Source organism: Neopelma chrysocephalum, unplaced genomic scaffold (assembly GCF_003984885.1).
Source record: "Neopelma chrysocephalum unplaced genomic scaffold, ASM398488v2 Primary Assembly neopelma1_22, whole genome shotgun sequence".
Taxonomy (NCBI): Eukaryota; Metazoa; Chordata; class Aves; order Passeriformes; family Pipridae; genus Neopelma; species Neopelma chrysocephalum.
The window spans coordinates 7,194,371-7,203,236 of record NW_020897689.1 but is presented as its reverse complement, the minus strand read 5'-3'; the positions used below and the strand labels follow the sequence as shown (position 1 = coordinate 7,203,236).

At 37.4% G+C, this 8,866-nt stretch overlaps 1 long non-coding RNA gene across 1 annotated transcript; it reads left to right on the top strand.

Annotated features, from left to right (window-relative positions):
- The first annotated feature begins 343 nt into the window (after positions 1-343).
- Positions 344-5,780, top strand: LOC113971584. The gene is made up of 2 exons (XR_003535599.1): positions 344-2,126; positions 5,232-5,780. It is a non-coding gene; the product is annotated as an uncharacterized LOC113971584 (long non-coding RNA).
- Positions 5,781-8,866: the final 3,086 nt, after the last annotated feature.

Here is an 8,866-nt window from a genome sequence, read left to right as displayed (position 1 = left end):
CCCTTCATCCTGGGTATGAAGCATTTATTGAACTCTGGCTATCTTTTCCAAAGCACCCAAATATCATAACCGTGGGACCAGGTTTTCCTCCTTGTCAAACAGCAACTTGTTCTTCTGCAGAGCAGCGGGTGCCACATCCGTAGGTTCCGCGATGATATGTTACCTTGTGAGCTCCTGCTCCCGCAGTGGCTGCTCTATAGAGGGCTTCATTCCTGTGCCACTCATCTAAAAAGGGGGAGGATGTCTACAGAGCACACATTAATATGCGGCACATAACCACGTCTCTGAATGCCAGCCTTCCATTCTTCATTAAACAAAATGGCTGGATTGCAGTGATTGTTTTCCCCTCCACGCGCGCGCGCGCGCACAGGCACACGCACCACGCATGCAGGCACATACCCACACACCCCCCACACGCACTCTGGTTTTCTCTCTTCTCCCTCATGCACACGCACTCACTTTCATACACACACACACAGAAACACACACACAGACACACAGACACACACACACACGACATACCCTGCCATAGCGTGTGTGTGTGTCGGTGCAGCGAGTTACATGTGAAAAGTTGTCTGTGGCATGTGTGACACGCGAGGAGATTCTTGCCAACGTCAGGGCCCTTTTTTGCCATGCAGCAACAAGTGGCAGAATCAATGGTGTACAGTTATTCAGCAATGTAATTCATTTCACTGGCTTTGGCTCCCAGCCAGATCCGCCATCTGTCTCTTGCTCTCCCTCTCTCTCTCTCGCCTGAATTTGTCCTACATTTCGTAATGTTACGTGCTTATCATCCTTATTCTATGCCAGAGGTACAACACAAGCCTCACCCCTGTTCCAGCGTGGAGTTCTGTGAGTTCGATGACACTTTGGATATTCCACTTCAGTGCCATAGGAAGAAAAGGGTAAGCAAAAAACAGAGGGATAGCTGCAAAGAGAATGGTGCTCTTCTATCTGAAAGCCAGTGCCTCCGCTTTTTATTTAAAGCATTGATATGGATCTGTCTCACATGGGAACTTTTCCTGCTTCGTTAGAGTATCTTCGTTTTCTTTATTGGATGCTGGCACTGTACGCCACTGCACAGCTCTGTGGAATGCCTGCTGTTGGATACTTGCAGATCCCTGCCACCAAGCAACCTCCTGCATTGGAAATCGGGTGACTACTCCAGGATCTTATGCGTGCTTGCTGTTTGAAGCTGCAGAAAAGTGAATAATCAATTAAGTATTGATTTCTTGTAAGATTTGGTAAATTTCAAAGGCAAGACAAAGAGGATGGCTTAAGGAAAGCACTGCAGGGACTTGGCGTAAATTAGACAACTAACAGCAGTGCAGAATAAAATAACACCTCAACTGAATATTTCCTTGGAAGAATTAGCACTAGCTATTGGAAGACGATGGTGGATTTAATCAAGACGGCAAGCACGCTTGAGTTTTAACCGTGAACCTGAAAGAGGAGCTAATTATAACCACCGTTTTATATGGAGCTAATTTGACTGAATGGATGCAAATGTGCTTTATTTATGGATGAAGAAGCAAGCCTTACAGCATTGACTTTGGGATCATCGCATATGCTAAGCTTTACAGCTTCTCTAAAAGTCAAGCCTACAGTACATTTTTATTTACTGAGAAGGTATTTATATGTAAGCATAAGCTAGCCGTACAAAAGGTTCATCAGAACAATGTACTGTGGCACTGAGGATCTAATTATAATTTTGCAGCATTTCATGTTTTCTCTAATTTGGTGCTTTTCAACCCTTGCTTGTGATGGGCTATAAATGGGACAATAAATGTATGATTTAAACTATTGTGATTTTCATTGTATAGTTTATTAATCGGACTGTAGTTTTCTTAATGTGTTTCTGAATTATTCAGCAGTAATTTATAATGAAAGAAGCAGAACTGGTGGGGTGGTTTTAAATTCATTTATAATCTTCTTACAGATCTAAATGTACAGGTTCTACCAGCCGATGAGCTCTGTAATTATAAAAGAATGTTAAAATTTTCAGATAAATGGAGCACTGACTTTAAAATTGGCACAATATTGTATAATCAGTAAAAGGAGGATTGTTATGTTTTGACTCTGTGGAGAACGGTCTTGGTTAGTTAACTCCTTCTATGCTGATAATGGTAAGCAAATGTACCTTATACGAGAAAATAGGGGGAAAATGTAATGCACTAGTTTGATGTTTTGCTAGTCTGAAACCTTAGCATATTTTTTTCCATTTATTCCCATTTCTGTTACTTTTCTTTTCCCTATTTGCTTGTCTGGTTTCTGTCGAGGTTTTTTTTCCCTCCTGTCTTGCAATCTACATTCCCTGAGCAACCACAGGAACCAAGTTACATTAAGCTTCAACACAAAGACGATGTAAGAATAATGAATCCTCATTTGCATCGACATTTGTATTCAGATTTGCCAGGCTATAAACTTGGCAGATCAAGCGGAATATTAAGTAGAGGCTTCCATGGTAAATTGCGACTCTTGCAATTGCTGAGTCGTTTTTCCTATTTTTTGCATGAGTGTGTGTGCGCGTATGTGCGTGTATGCGTGTGTGCATGTGTGTAAATGTGTATGTATGTGCATATCTGTAGTGGCAGGTAAAGTCTCATGACTACTTGATTTCTGAGAGGCACATTGGCCCTCTTTCTCTTTCAGTATATGATGTCAGTTTATGCAAAATGAAGCAGGAATACACCAGCAGTAAGCATTTTAGCTAAAGATACAGTGTGACATATGAATAAGGTATTCGCTCCCTTTTCTAGAGACTGTGCGAAAGAATTCTTTAAGCAAATGGATAAAGACTATTGCAAAAGCACACAGATCTTTTGTATCAGTTGGAGGTTTGATTTCACTGCAGGTTGTGTCCAAATCACAAGCTCCGAGGTAGCATTAAACCTACCTGCTTCACAACATGATACACTTTTTGATTTGTGGTGGTGCTACATGTATGCATGTATGATTCCATTAAAAATTTGGGCATTGGTGTACCTACCATCAAGTGCTTTGGTTTGGTTGGACTGTTTCCAGCTTTACAGTAGTACGTGCAAGAGCTAAGTTGACCCTTCTCTTCCAGGGTTGGACATTGAACTTTTTCCTTCACTGACATTTGCTTAAGAAAAGGTGGTCCTAAGTGATCCATTTCCTTAAAAATTCCTCCCTTCTCTCTCTGGATAAATCTTTTTCAAAATTAATAATTGCAAAAGTGGAATATTTACCTTATCGCTATCCTTTGTAACTCTGTGCTATTGAAAATAATTTATGCATGAACTCTGGAAACTTTAAGTTACCCATAACATGGGCTATATTATTTCAGAAGCAGTGAAAAAGTACTTAGTCAACAAGTGCTAAAAATGCTTCAAGACTCACATTTGCTACGCACAGATTTTCAAGTAGTTGTCTTAGGACTTCAACAAAGACCTCTGGACAGAACTTAAGAGTGTCATTGAATTAGGAGAGATAGGAAATGGTCAGCCATGCAGGAAATGCTTCCAGTGCCTTCTTTTTGTACACAGCCCCTCCCTACCACACCCATAAAAACAGACCTAGCAAGCAGAATGTCAGTACAGTCCACAGTGTGTGTTTTCATAACTTATAGAAAGTTATACCTCTATATTAAAGAGGTACCATTACAGAGGAAAATCCTGACATTTTCTCAAGTCCTTTCTAAACAAGTTAAGGGACTGAATTTATAAACTTAATCTATGGCTGGCCATTTAGCTAATCCATTGAAAAGCAAGTTTAATGTAATGGCCAAACCTGTGGTAAACAATATTATACTGTATAGTTATTGGCTACAATTTCAGCTGAGAAAGTAAAATCAGCTTTGTTTTCTGTAAAAATACACAAACCTCTAATACTGTTTGGATTTACTTTAATTTTGTTTTTGCACAGTAGTAGGATAATTGGTCATGCAGGAAATGGTCAGCTGTAATGCAGTGTTCACTAAGGGCAAAAGATGATATGCTGCTTATGTAGAACAGTAACCTGTGACAGGCAAAGACAAACATGCATCATTATCTGTTTGCAATTTTTGAGAAGCTTTAGAACTTTATTCTTTTATTATGGGGGGAAACGTAGTATATGTTGTTTCCTTCCTTTGAAAGAATATTCTGGTCTACATTTCCAAAATTGTGCTTAACATAGAAGGGAAAGGTAGAACTTTCATGGTGTGTTTCCATACTTTACTTCCTTATGGACACCATCTTGATGAAATAATATAAAATTTTGTTGTTTGGGTTAATATATATACCTGTCATGAATTGTTTGGGAAATTTACCCCAAAACAGCTAAAAAAAGTGATCCTTTTCTGGAAAAGGAAAACCAGAACAATATCTCAATGACTTTCAAAAGAAAAAAATCAATTGAAAAGTTTTAAATTCCAAATTTATAGACAATAACAGATTATTAGACTGCAATATTTTTGCTGGACAGTCATTCACTAAGTGAATCCTTTGAAAAATTAATTCCTTTGGGGGGTTTTTTGTCCCTATACAGAATTCCCCAATTTCTTGCTGCCCATGGCTATAGAACTCAAAGAAATAAGAGAGGAATGAAAAGTACTTTAAGCTCCAAATACATTTATCATATTCACTGACAAAAAGATAAAAACACCTGGAAAAAAGGAAGATGTGAAACTAATATTTCATGGGAGAAACTCCAATCTGTTCTCTGGCCTTTCAGGTGTACAGTGTTTTGGATAAAATATTGGAGTGATATACATAACAAAAATGTACTGTGTGATGAGTATTCACCATCACTAGACAGAGTGTAGCACAGTCTAGGCAGAGCCTATGGATGCTTTAGAAGGAAAGCTCAAGGCCTGTTACAGTATTTCGGTCTAGTTCATTGTATTGCTATAAAATTTAAGATTCCAACAACACAGAGCTCACTATATACTAAGGGTCAGATCTGCTGGCCTATAGCATTTAAAGGGAAGCTATAATTTTTTACCATTATTCTTCTGATCGAAGATCCTTTTGTGTAACCTACTGTCGTGATGAGTATCATTCAAGAGTTGTATTTCTTACTGGCAGTTTCGTTGTCTGTTTCTGTCATTGGTGTGGACTTCATCTTGGGACTGAACTGTATGCATTTTGCATCTCAGGAATATAGTTTCCTAAATAGCTTTTTTCAGATTTGTGCATGAAACAGCAGTTTGAACTTAGACAATTTAAATGTTTCTGTGACATAGACAGTAAACCATTTCCCCTTCATGTTTCTTTTTTGTTTCCCAGGCACAAAGGAGACAGAAATGATTTTTAAAAGAAGCAAATATGTAGATATGCAAACCAGGAGAAGACAAAATAGATTGACACTCAGAAGTGGCTTTTGCGTTAGCTTTTTATAAATAATAAGAGTTAAATCTTTCTTTCCAAGGTGAAGCTTCAGTGCTCTCCCACCTTATAGTTTCTTCAGTGGTATGTCTTTTGACACACTCTATCTGTAATCTCTGTGCACATTGCAGTAATTTACAACTAACAATTGAAGGTTTTGTGCAAGATTTTCTAGTTTTGCTGAAGACTTTGTTGGGAGAGTGTAATACATTGAAACATGCTATATTCCCTACTTTGGCAGTCCAATAAAAAGTTCATGTTTTCCTTAATAAAATAAATATGCTTTCAGTACCAAGAGCTTTCACATGGCAAAGCTTTTAATTTAATTGCCTGGATTGAGTTAGCTATTTTCAGTTTCAAGCAGTCTTTCGATTACTAAAGACAAAATTGTAATAACTATAAATATTGTTAGATAATGAATAAACTGGGTATGCACAAAAATGCCTCAGACCTGAGATCCCTTTCTGTGGTTTGTTGCTTATTGAATCTTGTATCAAATTACAGTGCAATCCTGTAATTTCTGTTCATATAGGATCTAGCATAATAAGGCTCCACTTCTGATCAGTATCATAACATAAATAATCTTAAAAATGCATTGTTTTAGACAATAGACAAGCTTTCCAGGGTGGTTGTTTATTTGCATAATCAGCACTGTCTCATTTAGTGTAGTGGTTACTGCTTTTGGCAAAGTTCTGTGGTCATTAATTGTGCTTTGAATTTCATTGGGAATTTTGCTTAATAAGAACAGATTTTGATGCATTTTTTCAGCTCTCTGAAAACCATACTGACCTATGCTTCATTATTGTCACAGCGAGTTGCAGAGCGAGGAACATGGAAATCACTTTATTCTGCAGTGAGCTTGGTCAGCTCTAGGGCTGAATTCAACCGTTGGGTAACAAAACTCAGCAACTGAGTATATAAGAAGACTGAGGAAAGGAGAATCTAATTTTTAAATTTTACATTATTGCAGTGCAGAGGGTAGAGGCGGCAGAAAGTTTCTGTGCAATAGAGGAGGTAATACTGGTAAAACGAGTACAGGGAGATGGGAAATGAAACATTATTTTTACTGTTAACCTGATGTCAGTAGTTAAAAGAAAGAACAAGAAGCAGAACACAAATTCCAGTAATTGCAACTTGCAACCAGTTTCTCCTGGATTCATAATTTATGTTGCAACTTGCAACAAACCATGCCACATAGAAGTGGTCCTAGGCTGCAGAAGATAAATCTAATGACACATCAGCTATTGCTGCCTGCTTCTGCTCTCAGTAATGTAAGTGGGAGTTTTCCTGTGGACTACGCAGGGAGCTGTATTTGGGCTTATTCACAATACACTGAAGTTACTTGTGCTATACTATGCCACAGTCATAAGCACTGAATAGAGGTTGGTATTTTAAATATCTGAAATATTCTGGAGCCATATTCAATTTAAAAATTTTTGATCTTGCTCTAAATATTTTGTTATTAATAGAAAGTTGACAGTAGTTGATCACTGCAGTTTAGAAAACTATTTGATTTTCTTTTCAGGAAAATTGACTTTTTTACATATTAATGCTCTGGACAAAACCCAAAATTTCCTCAAAAGCACCTTACAAAATATAAATTAAATGCTGCAAAAGAGAGGTTAAAAAGGGTCCAGTTATGAAAATTGTCTTCTTCATCTTACATTTCTCAAATTCATTTTAACTTTTCCTTGCATTTGTGTCCTAACTAGCCAGTAAATTCCCCCCTAAAAATCCTTGCAGCCAGAACCTTGGTGAATCTTCAATCCACGGTAAAAATATGGGAATGAACTGGTATCCCACTGACATCTTTCAGAATCTTCTTAACCATTAGCAAGGCCACTATACCTAAAAATAGAGGGGCAGGCTGTGGTGAAGCTTTTGGTCAGAAATCTAAGCCTGGGGGCAAAATAGGAAAAGTGAAGAAGGGCAGACCTATACATGTGTTGTGGCATCACAGGAGATGTGCTGGGCAGTGCTACCACAAAGAGACTTCCCCTACAGATACAACAGGTAGAAGGAGACAGCAGTCTTCTAGGAAAGCAGTAGGAAAATGCAAGAAAATATACAGCTTTACAGTACACAGAAACATTATTAACATTGTTAAGCAGTAGAATTATTTTAGAAAAAAAGGACAAAGCACTTTCTGGAATCAACAACTGAGTTTTTTATTCTGCTTTCACAGCTTCATGAATTTTCTCACTAACTACTTTGTTTTGCACTTTCAGCAGTATTATGTATGATTTTTAAGCTCCTACCATCAAAATTGTTTTCTATTTCTCATACATACTACTTCAAGAACACTTCTTCTTATACATAATGACTAGAACTGTCTGGACAACCTGCTGAAAGTGTTTCAGAGTTTCTCAGCAGGATGAAAGTTAAAAACAGAAAGAAGTTGTAATCTTCTTGATTATTTACTGGGAGATCACGAATTGAGGGAGAAAGTTATCTTGTTCTCAATAGAAACAAAGGATTGTGGACAAAAAATGCTTAGCATCCTGTGGGGGGTTTTAGCAAGATGCCATCTAGTTTTATCTCAGTTATGGATTCTAACATTTTGTTCCAAATGAGTCCAAATTCTGGTGTTTCTCATTACTCACATTTTCTTTCCAATTTATACTTTAATCTAATTCTACAGCAGGACACTTCCAGATGTTTATTCTTGGGAAGTGTTAAGTATCTTAAGCATATGCAGATCCTCTGACCTCAGCACCACACAGGTTTTGCTCAGAATACCTTAGTATTTCTTGAAGATTCAGTTAGCATGTTCCATATAATTAGAAACAGAGTACAATGATGGTGATTCGTGAGTTTTGCTTTTATTGGCATTTTGCATTAAAGAAAAAATAAACTCCTAAACGAGCTAAATCCAAGATTTTGAGGCTGGACAGATATTTGGGATTATTTTTCTTTTTTTTTTTTCAGAGTGGTAGTGCCCATTTCAAAGGGACATGACTAACAGTACTTTCTAAAATCAGGCCTCTGCCCCAGCTGTGGAAAATGGCAATATCCAATCTTTAATCTGCCTTTTGAAAACATTAACTTTAGTCAATGCTGCATTTTTAACTGCAGGTCTTATTTCTTTAAAAAACAAATCATGACTCATGCTGAATTTATCTTGTACCAAAAAAAAAAAAATCAAATTGGTTGCAATGTTCATTTTACAGTTACTATGTATTCATGTACAATTACAGTTTTCTATCACTCAGGTTGTTAATATTGTAGAAATGCAATGCAGAGAAATGTAGCAGAGAAATGTACCAGAGATAGTTCTTGTTTCTACCCCTGAAAAGGCAATACTGGACAGAGTTGGCTTCAGCAGTGTTACTGCCAATACAAAAAGGGAGGAGTTTCTTCCATTCAAAAGGAGAAAAAATATTATCTTTTTATCATCAAATCATTTAGAAAAGAAACCACAGGTGGGAATCCTGAAAGCTTACATGAGTCAGAAAGGTCAAAAACCAATTTCTGACTTGTTGAAGACATCCTCCTGATTCTTTGAAGTGATTTTTTTTTCCTAGTGGTATTCTTGG